This window comes from Pelodiscus sinensis, chromosome 2, assembly GCF_049634645.1.
Source record: "Pelodiscus sinensis isolate JC-2024 chromosome 2, ASM4963464v1, whole genome shotgun sequence".
Lineage (NCBI taxonomy): Eukaryota > Metazoa > Chordata > Testudines > Trionychidae > Pelodiscus > Pelodiscus sinensis.
The window spans coordinates 126,601,779-126,615,023 of NC_134712.1; the positions used below are offsets into that span (position 1 = coordinate 126,601,779).

The 13,245-nt window shown below is 42.4% G+C and overlaps 1 protein-coding gene across 1 annotated transcript in view; it reads left to right on the forward strand.

Annotated features, from left to right (window-relative positions):
• The first annotated feature begins 3,990 nt into the window (after positions 1-3,990).
• Positions 3,991-13,245, forward strand: part of CDH12 (cadherin 12) — a 785,724-nt gene continuing 776,469 nt past the window's right edge. Inside the window, exon 1 of the mRNA XM_075921427.1 lies at positions 3,991-4,040. The gene's annotated coding sequence lies outside the window, so the exon portion shown is untranslated. The remainder of the gene's footprint in view (positions 4,041-13,245) is intronic.

Genomic DNA, 13,245 nt, shown 5'->3' on the forward strand with positions numbered 1-13,245 from the left:
ATTTAGTAGCTTTAGTATAGTAACATAATTCTTCACAAGCCTAGCAATAACAGTTGTTAAATCCTAGAAAAGTCTTGAGTCTCTGTAATTATGTACGTATGGACATGTAACGAGTCCTTCTATTTTATCTGGATCAGTACTCAGACTCTCTTCAGCCCACATATTTGACTGTTCTGTAAAACTAGCATTTATCACTTGAAAACTCCAGTCTATAGAATTCCAACCAAGTCACTTTAAAAAATCTTCATGTTTTTCCAAGATTTTCCCAAAACCAACAAAAATAAGAATTTCAGTAAGTTCATGTTTCCCATAACTTTCTCCATAAGATGAGGAAATGTGACAAGCATTTCAGAAATTTCTTGGGCACGTGTTCAAACTCCTTGTACATGTGGAAATATCAAGGACAGAAGAATGCTGTGTTCTCCTTATCTTCTCACAGAGGGAGCTATAGTATCCACATCGGTGATCCAACACTGAGAACCACTGGCTCCCCAGAAAACATCCCATGCATCATGTACTCATGCCATCGTTTACTGGTCAACTAATGTGTGTCTGTTTAGGATTCAGTGGCTAATACACATGTGGATTTTTCCCACTCCTTTTACAGATTACAATTATGGAGGAGGAGTATGGGCTACAGCATTCCACAATGATGCTATTTACAATCAGATACTGAAGATGATGATGCATTTCCTGTTGAGAGACAGCAAATGTTTTAGATTTCTCCTTGATGAGTTGTGAGTCTTGTATTCTTATGACGTGTTCTGTTCCTGTCATACATCCTGTTCATGCAGTGAGAATACCTCAGATCTTTAACCAAGTTTCTCCCTTAGGTGAACCTTCTACTCCTCAGACAATATTTTAACCCTAAGTCGAACTTTGCAGGGTCTATTGGTGAATCCTTGACTTCACACTGGAGTTTGACAGTGGTTTTGGGCTCAAAGAAGTCTGCTATCTTCTGCCCTTGTTTCACCACCATATCACAGTTTGTTTCATTAGCAATATTATAGGCAGGTAAGATTATGATCAGCACTCCATCAGGGAGCCCCCATTCTGCCACCTGTTCTCCCATTCCTAATGTCCTTGTACCATCTTTAGGCAGGTACTTGTGACAAGCACTTCTCTCTCAGATATTGCAGGCACCACAGCACAGAAATGCTCCCCTCTTTTCAGCTCTATGTACTAGTTTTTCCAGCCTCTCTATATAAATTGAAACTTTCTCACCTTTTCGCTGCTGAGCACTGAAGAGCTTATAATAATGTTCTCAGGGCTCTCTATGTTCCCAAAGGTGTGACTGAGGGCTTCAAGGCAGATCTTCACACTTATACCCAGGTTACTGAGTTTCAAAATGAGAATCAAATCTAATGCTAAATACCTCAGGCTGCCTGCAAGACACCCTCACTTTTCTGCTTCTGATACTGTTGACTCCTGCAACATTTCAGTGGTATGTTCCAATCCAATAATGCCACTTACCCAGGCCCAATAGGGTCTAGTAAATAACCTTAACTTAAGATAGGAGTTTGACTTAAGATGGGACAGAACAAACTCTTCTAATGTATGCCTCTGTGCCTTTGCTCATACCTTAGATGAAATTGCAGCTCCCAAGCTTGGGCATGTTGGGTCAAGGCCCAACAAACCCAGTAGGGTCCTTCCTTAATTAGCTAAAACAGTTGACATATTCTCTAACAACTTTGCATCTGAAGTAGGGGATGGTGGGGACTGGTTTCCAGGGGTGCGAGCTTTCACATGCTGTAATGTGTGGTAAAGATACCAACACTCTCGTAAACATTCTGCAGTTTCTCACACATCTGGAGCCATCTGGACAGTGGATTCCATCAGCCAACAATAAATGTCTTAACTATCCCTGTTCCTAGAAGGTAGAGGATTAGTATTAGTTGTCTTGCACCAATCCTGTAACATGTAAGCAGCCGTTCACAAAATATACCATTATTTTTCCATTTCTTCATTTGATGTAAGGAAAGTGCTCATTCAGACACTGCCTGCACCCAAAATAAAATTTTTAAAGTATGATTAAAGTGACTTGTTTGCCCCTTCCAACATAAACAATTGTATTCCTTCTTATTGCCAGATCAGACATGAGCGGGAAGGGGAAGTACCTGGCCAAACCAGAAGTAGATTGGCTGTTCTCAATTGATTCTTGCCTAGTTTTGCAGCCCCAATAGGTTTGGAGAGTTTCTTCCAGTTTAAAAATACTTGTCTCAAAAATTGTTTTTGAGTTTGGAATTTGTCCCCCAAATCTCCTCCATGCAGAGTGGTCATATAGAATGTTTCTGGGTAGTTTCCTCCAGGTACCATGGTGAGGGGCAGGAAGGGCTGGCAGTGGTAGCCATGGGAAGCAGAATGGCACAGCCCTAGCCTGCTCTACTCCACCCCACCATCTCCCAGATGGTTTGCTCCACTTCACTGCATCACTACAAAGCAGAGTACCTACAACCCAACCTACTTCTCTTCCCTGAGCTATGTGGCTGAGAGCCAGGTTTGAGGAGCACAGCAGGCTGGGACCAAGTTACTCTGTTTTCCACTGCTGTGGTGAGTGCAGGGGAGGATCCCTGCTGCCAACCCAGCCTCCCCCCAGTAATTTCTTGGCTCATGTTGCTCGGGGAAAAGGAATTGGGGGAAGAGGTGCAATAGTGGCGGGAGGAGATAGAGGGGGGCCAGGAGGAAATGAAGTAGAAGCAGGGCTTGTTGAAAGAGATGGAGTGGGGACAGGTGCAGAGCATGGGCAGGAGGAGAAGGGGAGAGGGTGGGAATTGAGGTGGAGTGGGACTGTCCTGGTCCCCACCTCCCACCCCCAGAGATGGTGTATTACTGGGGAGGCTTCATTCTGGAATAAAAAATTGGGAGTCCCTTCAGAATATGGGATCTGAACAATCTGACTCATTCAGTCTCTGTGTCTTTATTCAGTAAGTGGTGATGGTCACTGATCTGATGCTGCCTTGTGGCTGGATTGGCCATTCACTGTTAGTTTGCTCTGTAATAAACAAGACCTGGGTTTGATTTCTGGTTCAGCACAACCTGCAAGTAAAGAAGAAGCCTCACTCTCTGACAGCAGGGTTTCCATGTGTCTCTCTACTGTGACTTTCCCACTCTTCTCCCTAGGAAGAGAAGCTTCATCCAACTCTAACAGCCCCATTCAGTGACATGAATGGTTACAGTGATGAATGGTTCTAGAAAGGAAGGGGAGAATCTTAGGAACACTGAGTCTCAGATCTGTTCTGTATGAAGCAATTTGATAGATCATGATTTTTCTGCACCTGTTTCTCTCAATATGAAATGATCCCTGCCAATTATCTAAAAAAGATGCAAGTCAGGTGCTCAATATACCAGTGATACATAGCAAGGTAACAATTGTCTGTGTAGTATAATGTACATGAAGCATTCCACACACTCTAAGTAATTGCACAGAGAAGCCTATTTAACTCACTTTACTTCAAATCAAAACATAACAAGCATGTACAGCCACAACATGATATCATCTCATACAAAGTACTTTGTGTAATATACTATAGAAGCAATTAATGTTTCGGTATGTCATATTCTCTTACTAAGACTTTAGGTGAATATTGACAAAGTGGTACTGAGAATGCACAACGTGTGTAATTAGTATTTCAATAATGTTCATCTCCAACATCTTTCATTTCAAAGGCATCTTGAAGACCTATCCTAACATTTTGCATCATAGAGGCCTACTTTCCTTCAGTCCTTGCACACATTAGGCAGGCACTTTCTTACACAAGTGCTCTCACTTAAACCAGGAGGAATCATTTGGTTATTATGACTTACAAAAAATGAGCCACATGCAGCATATACAAGAGATTTACCCAAATTTAGCTCACTAGCCATATCTTTGTTCAAAGCTAATCTGAAGCAATCTCTGTGTTAATCTTTCCAAACTCTGACTCCATCAGAGTTATGAAATAGTTTCTTGATTTCTCTTTAATGGTAACAACCATGGTTTCTGTCTTTTTAGGTGGACAAGCAGTTTTGCCGGATCAGGCTGTTAAAGCATTCCTATTAAGGTACATTCCCACCTTTACAAGTGCTTGGCGGCTGCATTATGTGTTGTACAATTTAAATAGCTTTCTCTGAAATGTGCTCTGTTTCGCTGGAAAGGAGGATTTTTTTTTAACTGTTAGGTAGCTGGTATCCCTTGGTGATTTTGGCTGAGAGTAAACATTTATCCTTGTAAAGTAGATTATAATGGTTATGTTTTATTTTACTGCTTTCAGTGTTTTGTATCCTCTATTTTTACAAAACTGTTTAAACTAGGGCTACTGTATTGCCATCAGCAGAATTCACTGGGGTTCAAGAGATCATTTTAAATCCCTAAATTGAGGAGCACTTCTAAGCACACCTTTTGACAGCAGATTGAGCTTTCATCCCAGTCCTGTGATGGAGATTTGTGATATGGATATCCATCAGAGTATGCCACCAGCACCTTATCTTAGAAATCATTGTCACAAACCAAGGATGGAAACTGGCAGCAGATTAAATTACAAGCATTACGTCCACAGTTGTGCTTTGATTAGTGATTGTAAGAACAGCTGGAAGATCTGGAGTCTGATTGTAGTGCTACAGTTGTTAAGAGGGGAAATATGTCAGCAAAGTAATGTATAACTTTAATGGGGAAAGTTAAGAGACAGGGAGAAAAACATGGAAAGGCTTTAGGACTGTGTAGTGTGTATTCCAGAATAAATGGAAGAAAAATAAATGAGACACATTTGTGTCATGTGTACAAAATAGCTTCCAAATGGAGTGATGATTAGGTATTTGAAGATTTCTTTTTTAAGATAGGTGAAAGGAATTCTGCTAAATTCCTAATCATGTAAACTTTGTAATTTTCCGTACACGAATAGACCTATTTCAAATCCCATATCAAGTGGGCACATTTCTTGTCCTTGGTCAGTCTCTGATGCATGAATAAAATAGTTAAATCTCAAATATTTGCTCAACTATCTGTATGAAGAATAGGCATAAGTAATCAAATCCAATTCCACTTTCAGCAGATTTAATTACTCTTCTTGAAAGAACTCAGAATTTTCTTGATTAGAATGACTGATTGCTCATTAACAGGTATTCTAATTGGTTGGGTAGCAATTATTACAGGGCATTATGAAGTGGAGAAACCTTTGTAAATTCTAATTAACCGAGTCACTTGAGCTTCCTAATGATCAAGGGCACTAACCCAGACAGCACCACATAATACTATTTGCTCCATTCACAGCAAAGTGAAAAGTCTGAAAATAGAGATGTATAAAATACATACAGGCATCAAAAGATAGTAAAAACACAAATGGCTGGCAACCATATTGCCATCTGAAGACACTAAATAGAATTGTTTCTGTTTCACTGCCTTTGATGTGGTCATATAATTTGCAAATTTCACCACTTTTCTGTAGTTCTTTTATAACATACTAGTCATGCTACTACATCATTTATATTGTATTATGAACTACAGAAGATGACATCACCAATTGTTAAAGGAGAGTAACTCCAATTCTAGCAGCTTTCAAATTTTTTATTCAAGCAGGAAAGTATGTTCTCAATTCATGATCTGCCAAGCCATTTATCATGAAATTCAGGCAGTGGGTTTTTTATTTGCTTTGTTTTGTTTTTTGTCAGTGATAGCACTGGCCATTTTTAAGTTACAAGAAAAGGTTGTGAATAGTTTTAGTACTGGGATAGGAAAATATGCAAATAAATCAGTTTAGCTCCCTTTTCATCTTTTATTAAGCAAAGTTTAGCTTTTTCTCTGTTTTATTTACATGATTTTTCTACTTTAAAATTCTGAAAATAATGTATTAAATTAAATTTTTAGGCCAAACTCCTCCCTGTAGTGGACTATTCCGTTGTAACAAGAAGGAAATTCTACCTCTTTGGACACAGGGGGCTTAACTATCAGCTCAGTTCAGCATAGGAATCAAGTGGAGGGAAAACAGCTTAAAAGTAATGTCTTTGCATATTGTGAGGCTGGCAGTGGGTCTGTTTCATTTTTGGTGAAGCCTTAGGGCTGTCACAACTTATACTGGATAGACTAATGTATTAAGGGGTCATTCTGGTGTCTGTAAATGGCCAGAGTTCAGTGATGCCTCTGCCTCCCAAGAAATCCCCAACCAAGCAAATTCCTCCATGACTAACTGTTCAGTTTGTTACCACCATGCACAAATGGAACAGTGTAAAAGGGAACACAATGTAATAGCCTAGAGTATTTTGTTGAACTTATTTTTTCCGCAAAATCTACCCTCAGTCACTCCCCTCCACAATCCCATGGTTCTCCTGAAATCCATGTAATGCTTGGGACATACACCCCAGTCCAGAAACTAAGAACACATTTTAAGGATTCTATAATCCCTCCCAACAACCACCGCCATAATCCAGTGGTGTCTCCTGCTTTCTGAATGCCATAACATCTGCAGGGCATAAGTCTCCAAACTGCATAAACTATTTGTGTGTGCGCCAGTTTTTAAATATTTAATATTTGAATTGCATTTTCCATGGCTTATTTAATGTTGTTTTTATATATTAGCACATGCTCAAGATAGAACTGGAATAAAATTATAATGGCTTCTCTTGAATTAATTTAATGAGCTCTTTTGCTTCCTAAGTAGTATTGTGAACTGCAAAAGAACAAGTTGTCTCAGAATTGCTTAAATATTGAATTAAGAACATTTCATAATTCCAAGAAAAAATAGGCAATTAATCATAGTAAATCATTATGTATGGAAACAGTTGTAGGTAAAAGCATTTTCATGAAAAAGCAGGGGGAAAGAATGATTAGTTTGTTAATTCCCTCTACTCCCAGCTTTAATGGAATGTCCAAAATGATCCCTGTTTCACAGAATGCCTCTTTTCTGTCTCAGAGGGATAGCCCGTGTTACTCTAACTTTAACTTGTTTTATTTTGAAATAACAAGTGGAGTGTCCACATTACCAAGCCCATTATTTCAAAATAAGTGGCTGGTTTTTCAAAATAACTCCTGCTTTCTCTGAGGAATAATACTTATTTTGAAATACTTATTTCATAATAGTGGTAGTGTGGATGCTCTACAGCTGCTATTTCAAAATAACTACTCCCCAGAGTCATTCAGATTAATTACTCCCCATTGTTTCCTGGGGCTCTAAGTCGAAGTAGTGCATCCACATTAGAGAGCCTCCCTTGGACTAATTTTGAGGCTTCCCTATAGTGTGGACACCTATTTCAAAATAGTTATTTTGGGAATTATTTCAAAAATAAGTTATTTCAGAATAATTTCCTAGTGTAGTCAAGCCCCTTGGGGTTAAAAAAATAGATAGTATCATGAGCTTTCATGGGTAAAACCTACTTAATCCAATCAACATTTTTTGCAGCTCAGACACCACAGTCTCTATTTCCTGAAATTACTGAAAATATTTTAGGAGCTGTTTTGCAAAGGTCCTGAACAAATCACAATTTCCATTGGCAGTGGGCTATGTGTTTCTTGTGGAGTTATGTCAAAGTCCCAGTTGTTGAAAGGTTAAAAGATGTTTACTAGCTTCTGCTATATATGTAACTGAAAAATTTTGTACTGACTAGATTTGATATTACATTTTTACAATGTAAGTTAAAAAGCATTTCTGTTAGGACTTGAAGTTGTAGGGTTGCATGTGAAGATTGTGAGAAAACAGCAATGAATAACGAGCAAAATTTCTAGCCATGGCACTTTATTCTTTGTCAGGATGGAGGACTGCAGACTGATAGACTTGCAGAAACACTAAGACACGATAAGTTTGTCTGTCAGTGGGTTGCCTTCCTGCCTGCCCTTTCTCTCCGTTTCTTCGAAGTATAACACTTGTGTGAGCATCTAGTATGGGCTTGCAATTGGCGCTAACTGAAAAAATTTAAAATGTCATTTTTATTTAAGCACCTATATCCCAGCCATTCCCTTTCTTCACATCTATTCATGTCTGCTGACGGTGCAGGGGGAGGAAGAGGGAGAAGGTGATAATTGCACAGGTATCGGGGCAATTTAAAAGGTCTAAGAGGCCCCAGCCACTGCCATGGTAGCAGCATCCAGGAACCCTTACAGTGGGCTGCAGGCATGGATGTTGGGGAGATGCAGGGGAGCCCACCTGGGGGGAAGCTAGCCCCTGTCTCCATTTTTTCCCACTTGCTCCTGATCTCCCCCTCTCACTCCCCACATGGCTGGAGCTGCGAGATCCCCGCCACCTTCCTCTCTCAGTCAAGCCACAAACTGCCCCTACTCCCCATGGAGAAGGCCTCAGTGCAGGGGCGGATGATAATTTTGCGGGGCCCAGGGCAGCGTTGCAGGGCCCAGGGCAGCACAATTTCGTGCATGCGCCTTGGCAGCAGCCGACCAGAAGTAGCGTTTCGCGCTTGTGCCTCGACAGCAGCTGACCAGAAATAGCGTGTGCAGAGTGCGTGCACGGGGCCTATTGAAGCACGGGGCCCGGGGCAGCTGCCCCGCTCGCCCTGCCCTATATCCGCCACTGCCTCAGTGTCCCCACCACCACCACCCCAGGAGTTCTAGCCTGTCTCAGCCTCCCTTACTCAGAGGAATCCTGAGCTTTCCTCCCCTTCCTTCCCCAGACCCAACCTGCTCTGAAGAAAAGCATCTCTTCAAAGACACTTTTGATATCCCCCACACAGATTTTGTTGCAGCTGAGTAGCAAATTCCTTTGGGCTGGGTCTGTGGACAGGAGGTGAGGTGAGGAACCAAGCTGCAGCCAGCCCTGGGGTCCTCTGGGCAAGAGGGGACAGAGCAGTGACTGAAGAGAGAAGCTTCTGATCAAGGGACTGTGCTTGGGGTTTCTCTGGGGGTGAGGGGACAGGCCAGCGGCTCCAGCCGAGAGAGGGGGACAGGGTACTTATTCATTGTTCTGTTCCGGAGCCCTAAATTGCTGTTTCAAGCCCTGCCCCTTCAACTTCTTTCCCTAACAACAGCGCCATTCCACTTAGACAAACAGGGTTGCTCAATGTTCCTAAGGACCAGTAGCAAATCTCTGCTCTATACAGATGCTTCCTTGGGTATGTGCAGATCAAATGTAGATTCCTTAGCAAAAGGGCTTCTCTCTCTACTTGACTCGCAGCAGCCTATAGTATAGCCCTCCTCCGCCCTCTTTGTTCAGCAAAGCACTTAAATAAATTGACACCAAAGTTAAGGACACACTAAGGGTATGTCTACACTACAGCGCTAATTCGAACTAACTTAATTAATTCGAACTAAGCTAATTTGAATTAGCGCATCTAGACCTAAAAACTAGTTCGAATTAACATTTTGCTAATTCGAACTAGCATGTCCACATTGAGTGGACCCTGAACCGAGGTTAAGGATGGCCGGAAGCAGTGCCGGCAGGGCGTCAGATTAGGACTTAGAGCGTGGAGCTGCTGTCTCAGGCTAGCTGAGGGCTGTACTTAAAGGGTCCCGACCCCCACCCCGGACACACAGTTCTCAGGGGTGCCCCGCTTGCAAAGCAGTCTTGGCTTGGAGTGCCCTGAATGCCCACACTCGGCACATCACAACACTCAGCCATCAGCCCGGCTGCACTTGCCACAGGCTGCCATCCGGGGAGGGGGGGGCAGGGTCAATTTGGGGGCTGCAGGAGAGCTTCCACACTGAGGAGACCGCCGAGCCACCCCAGTCCTCCTCATCGGGGGCTCGTACCCCATTCCTCCCTCACGTGGCTTTTCTTTCGACGGTGGAAAACCTCATTTCACGAGGAAGAATGCCTTTTTTCGAAAGTGCTCTTTCAAAAAAAGGCGTTCTTGAATGCAAACAGGGCTTTTTAGAAAGAGAGCATCCAGACTGCGGCTTGCTTTTTCGAAAGTACTGCTTGCAGTCTAGACACTCTATTTCGAAAGTATCTTTTGAAAAAGCCTCTTTCGAAAGAGGCTTGCAGTCTAGACGTAGCCTTAGTTCTTTCTCAAGTCTCCACTGCAGTCTCTCTCCCTACTCAGCTCTCTCAGTCTACTTACATGATTTAGTTCTGCCTCCCCTGTCCAAAAGTTGGTTAGTCACTTTCCACCTCTGCCCCAGGTGCATGGCATGACTACATGTGTCCTGTTCCTTGTATTACTGGCGATGGGAGTTAATTTCATCATGTATCACCTCTCAAAGAAGTTCCAGTAAAAGTTACCAATTGCAGCTCTTTAAGTCATGCATGCAGGTGAACAAATTATTTTTCTCAACTAGCTGGGAGATCAGTAACATTCTTTCCTGTAGTCTTAATGTCACATTTATTTGCAAAGCCTCCTCTGTAGTAGTTAATCTATCCTGAAGTTCCAGGATCATGTACTCTCCACTTCTGGTCCAGCCTCTGGGTGGCAGGTCAAGGTCCATAATCCAGGCACCTTCTCATCTCCCTCATGCAGGATGCCTGCCTCCCACAAATTCACTTTAGAAAGAACATGCTGTGGAGTTCTGGAGATTGAAGTCCCATTGTCACGTGGTTTCCTGGTTTGCAATGCAGCTAAAGGCCTGTTCAAATTTCTGCCAACTTCTTCTCTGCCAGATCTTGTCCTCTCTGAACAGATTCTTGCTCTTGATTTGCTGCCTCCATTTTTACTTTGTCATGAGGCTTTCATCTTTTCTAGCTCCAGTTTGCCATGGCTCTTTCCATGCCAACCCTCAGATATTTTATCCAGTCTTGCCATTCGATCGCTACCTCTTTTGTTGTCAGATTAACCTTCGTCTTTCCATATACCACGTGAAATGGGCACTAGTGAATACTAGACAATTCTCTGATGGGGAGGCTGCTTCCCAAAATAGGATCTGAGGACCACTGGAGTTAGTTAGTCCTCTCATTTCCAGGCCATCCTCTTTTGTAGTTACCTCTTAGTTTGGAGTGTGCCCTGCCTGATGAAATATCCCAAATCACATGGTTGGCTGTAATACAGCCCAAGTAGCTGCACTATGTGATTGAGTAGTCCTTTCCTATACGTCCCTGTTAGTCACATCAAAACCACACAACTGTGTTCTCCTGACCAATTCCTGGGTTCCTGTCCCAGATATCTGGTGACTGAAGCATTGCTATTTTTTCCAGTTTCTTAGGTACATATAGGTACATTTAGACTACAGGCTTTTGTCGACAGGTTTTGTCGACAGATACTGTCGACAAAACTTCCATCGACAACGAGCATCTAGATTACATCCAGTTGTCGACAAAGCAAGCCACTTTGGCGACATGACAGTGTAGACGCAAAGGACAGTGTAGATGCAATAATGCCTTCTGTCAACAGAAATCTGTCAACAAAAGACATTATTCCTCGTAGAATGAGGTTTACCGCCGTCAACGGGTTTACCTGTGTAGATGCAGGTATAGTTCTCTTAACAAAAGTCCACTTTTGTCGACAAAACCCTGTAGTCTAGACACATCCGATGTGTCTCCGAATTTCTCCCTCATTTGTCCCCTTTTCCATCCCTTGGTCAAAGTGCTCTAAAACCTTGTTTCCCTCAGAATGTTCCCCTTAATCTCTTGTTTGGGTTATTTAGTATTAGGAACTTCCATACAGACCTCCAATCTCTCCATGGCTTCATTAACTGAAGTTGGCCAAAACTTCTAGACCCAGCTTTGGGCTTTAGCACTAAGGCCCTTAGAAACTGTTCTAAGGCTAAAAGATTTCTGACCTTATTTAATGAGTTTGTGTTGGACTGTAACTGTTGTGTTACCAGATCCCATAGACATTGTACTGCCACTCTAGGGTTTATGCTATGGGGGAAGGTTCTGTCTTAAACTGCTGGCAATATGCTTTCAGAGGAGTCCCAGTCTATCCAAAATGGTCTCTGATACCATCTTCTAGAACCATATATGCTTGCCAGACAAAGTTTGGGATCTGCAATAGCTTTTCCTGAGAAGAATTGGGCCACTTGAGCTGTTTAAGAGCAGCCTGCCTTGCTCTGGTTGCTATCCTATCAAAAGTGCTCAAAACACTTCTGGGTCATCATTTAGGTATATTTATGCTAGATGTGGTACTGCTCTGAGAGAATTATCTTCTCCCAAAATTATTTCACTTGCTCACCTTCACTTTTCCAGATATTATAGAGACTGTTTTTGTTGCGTCTGTTCTAGTTCTAAACTTGCTGTTGTGCTTGCCCTTCTAGTAGATGCAGGAGTACAGCACGCGTCTTCCCCTGTTGGGCCTCCAGCATACAGAATATGTCTTCCAAAAATAAGAAGAAATGTTTTGGTTTGTTCTTCTGCCCTTCACCTTTAAGGTAGTAGACATTTCCCTTCTTCAGCAGTGTAGTCTCCTAACCCACTTCTGGTACCATGTATGGCAACCTGTCCTCACCTCATTGACCATCCCTCCTTATCTCTGGTTGAACACTGTCCTCGGCACCGGTGTTCCCTACTATACTTTAATAGGCAGCAGGCTTAAAACAAACAAAAGGAAGTTTTTCTTCACTCAGAATGTGGTGAAGGCTAGGACTTTAACAGGGTTAAAAAAGTAGCTAGAGAGATTCATGGAGGTAGGAGACCGGATTAGCTTATGAGGGAAATCCTTGGTGAACTTAAGCACAAAAAGGAAGCTTACAAAAAGTGGAAACTTGGACAATTGTCCAGGGAGGGGTTTAAATGTATAGCTCGAGAATGCCGGGGGGTTATCAGGAAAGCGAAAGCACAGATCGAATTGCGACTAGCTAAGGATGTGAAGGATAACAAGGAAGGTTTCTACAGGCATGTTAATAAGAAGAAGGTGATCAGAACTGGATGAAGGAGGTAGCCTAGTGACAGATGATGTGGGGAAAGCTGAAGTACTCAATGCTTTCTTTGCCTCTATTCACGGACAAGGTGGGCTCCCGGACTAATGCACTAAGTGACGCAAGATGGGATGAAGATGGACAGCCCTTGGTGGGTAAAGAATAGGTTAGGAACTATTTAGAAAAGCTAAACGTACGCAAATCCATGGGTCCAGACTGAATGCATCCGAGGGTACTGAGGGAGTTGGAAAATGTCATTGAGGAGCCTTTGGCCATTATCTTTGAAAAGTCGTGGAGATCGAGAGAAATCCCGGATGATTGGAAAAGAGCAAATGTAGTGCCCATCTTCAAAAAAGGGAAGAAGGATGATCCAGGGAACTATAGGCAGGTCAGTCTTACCTCAGTTCCTGGAAAAATCATGGAAGGGATCCTTAAGGAATCCATTTTGAGGCACTTGGAAGAAAGGAAAGTGATTAGGAATGGTCAGCATGGATTCACAAAGGGAAAGTTGGACCTGACCAATCTGATTAGCTTCTATGATGAGGTAA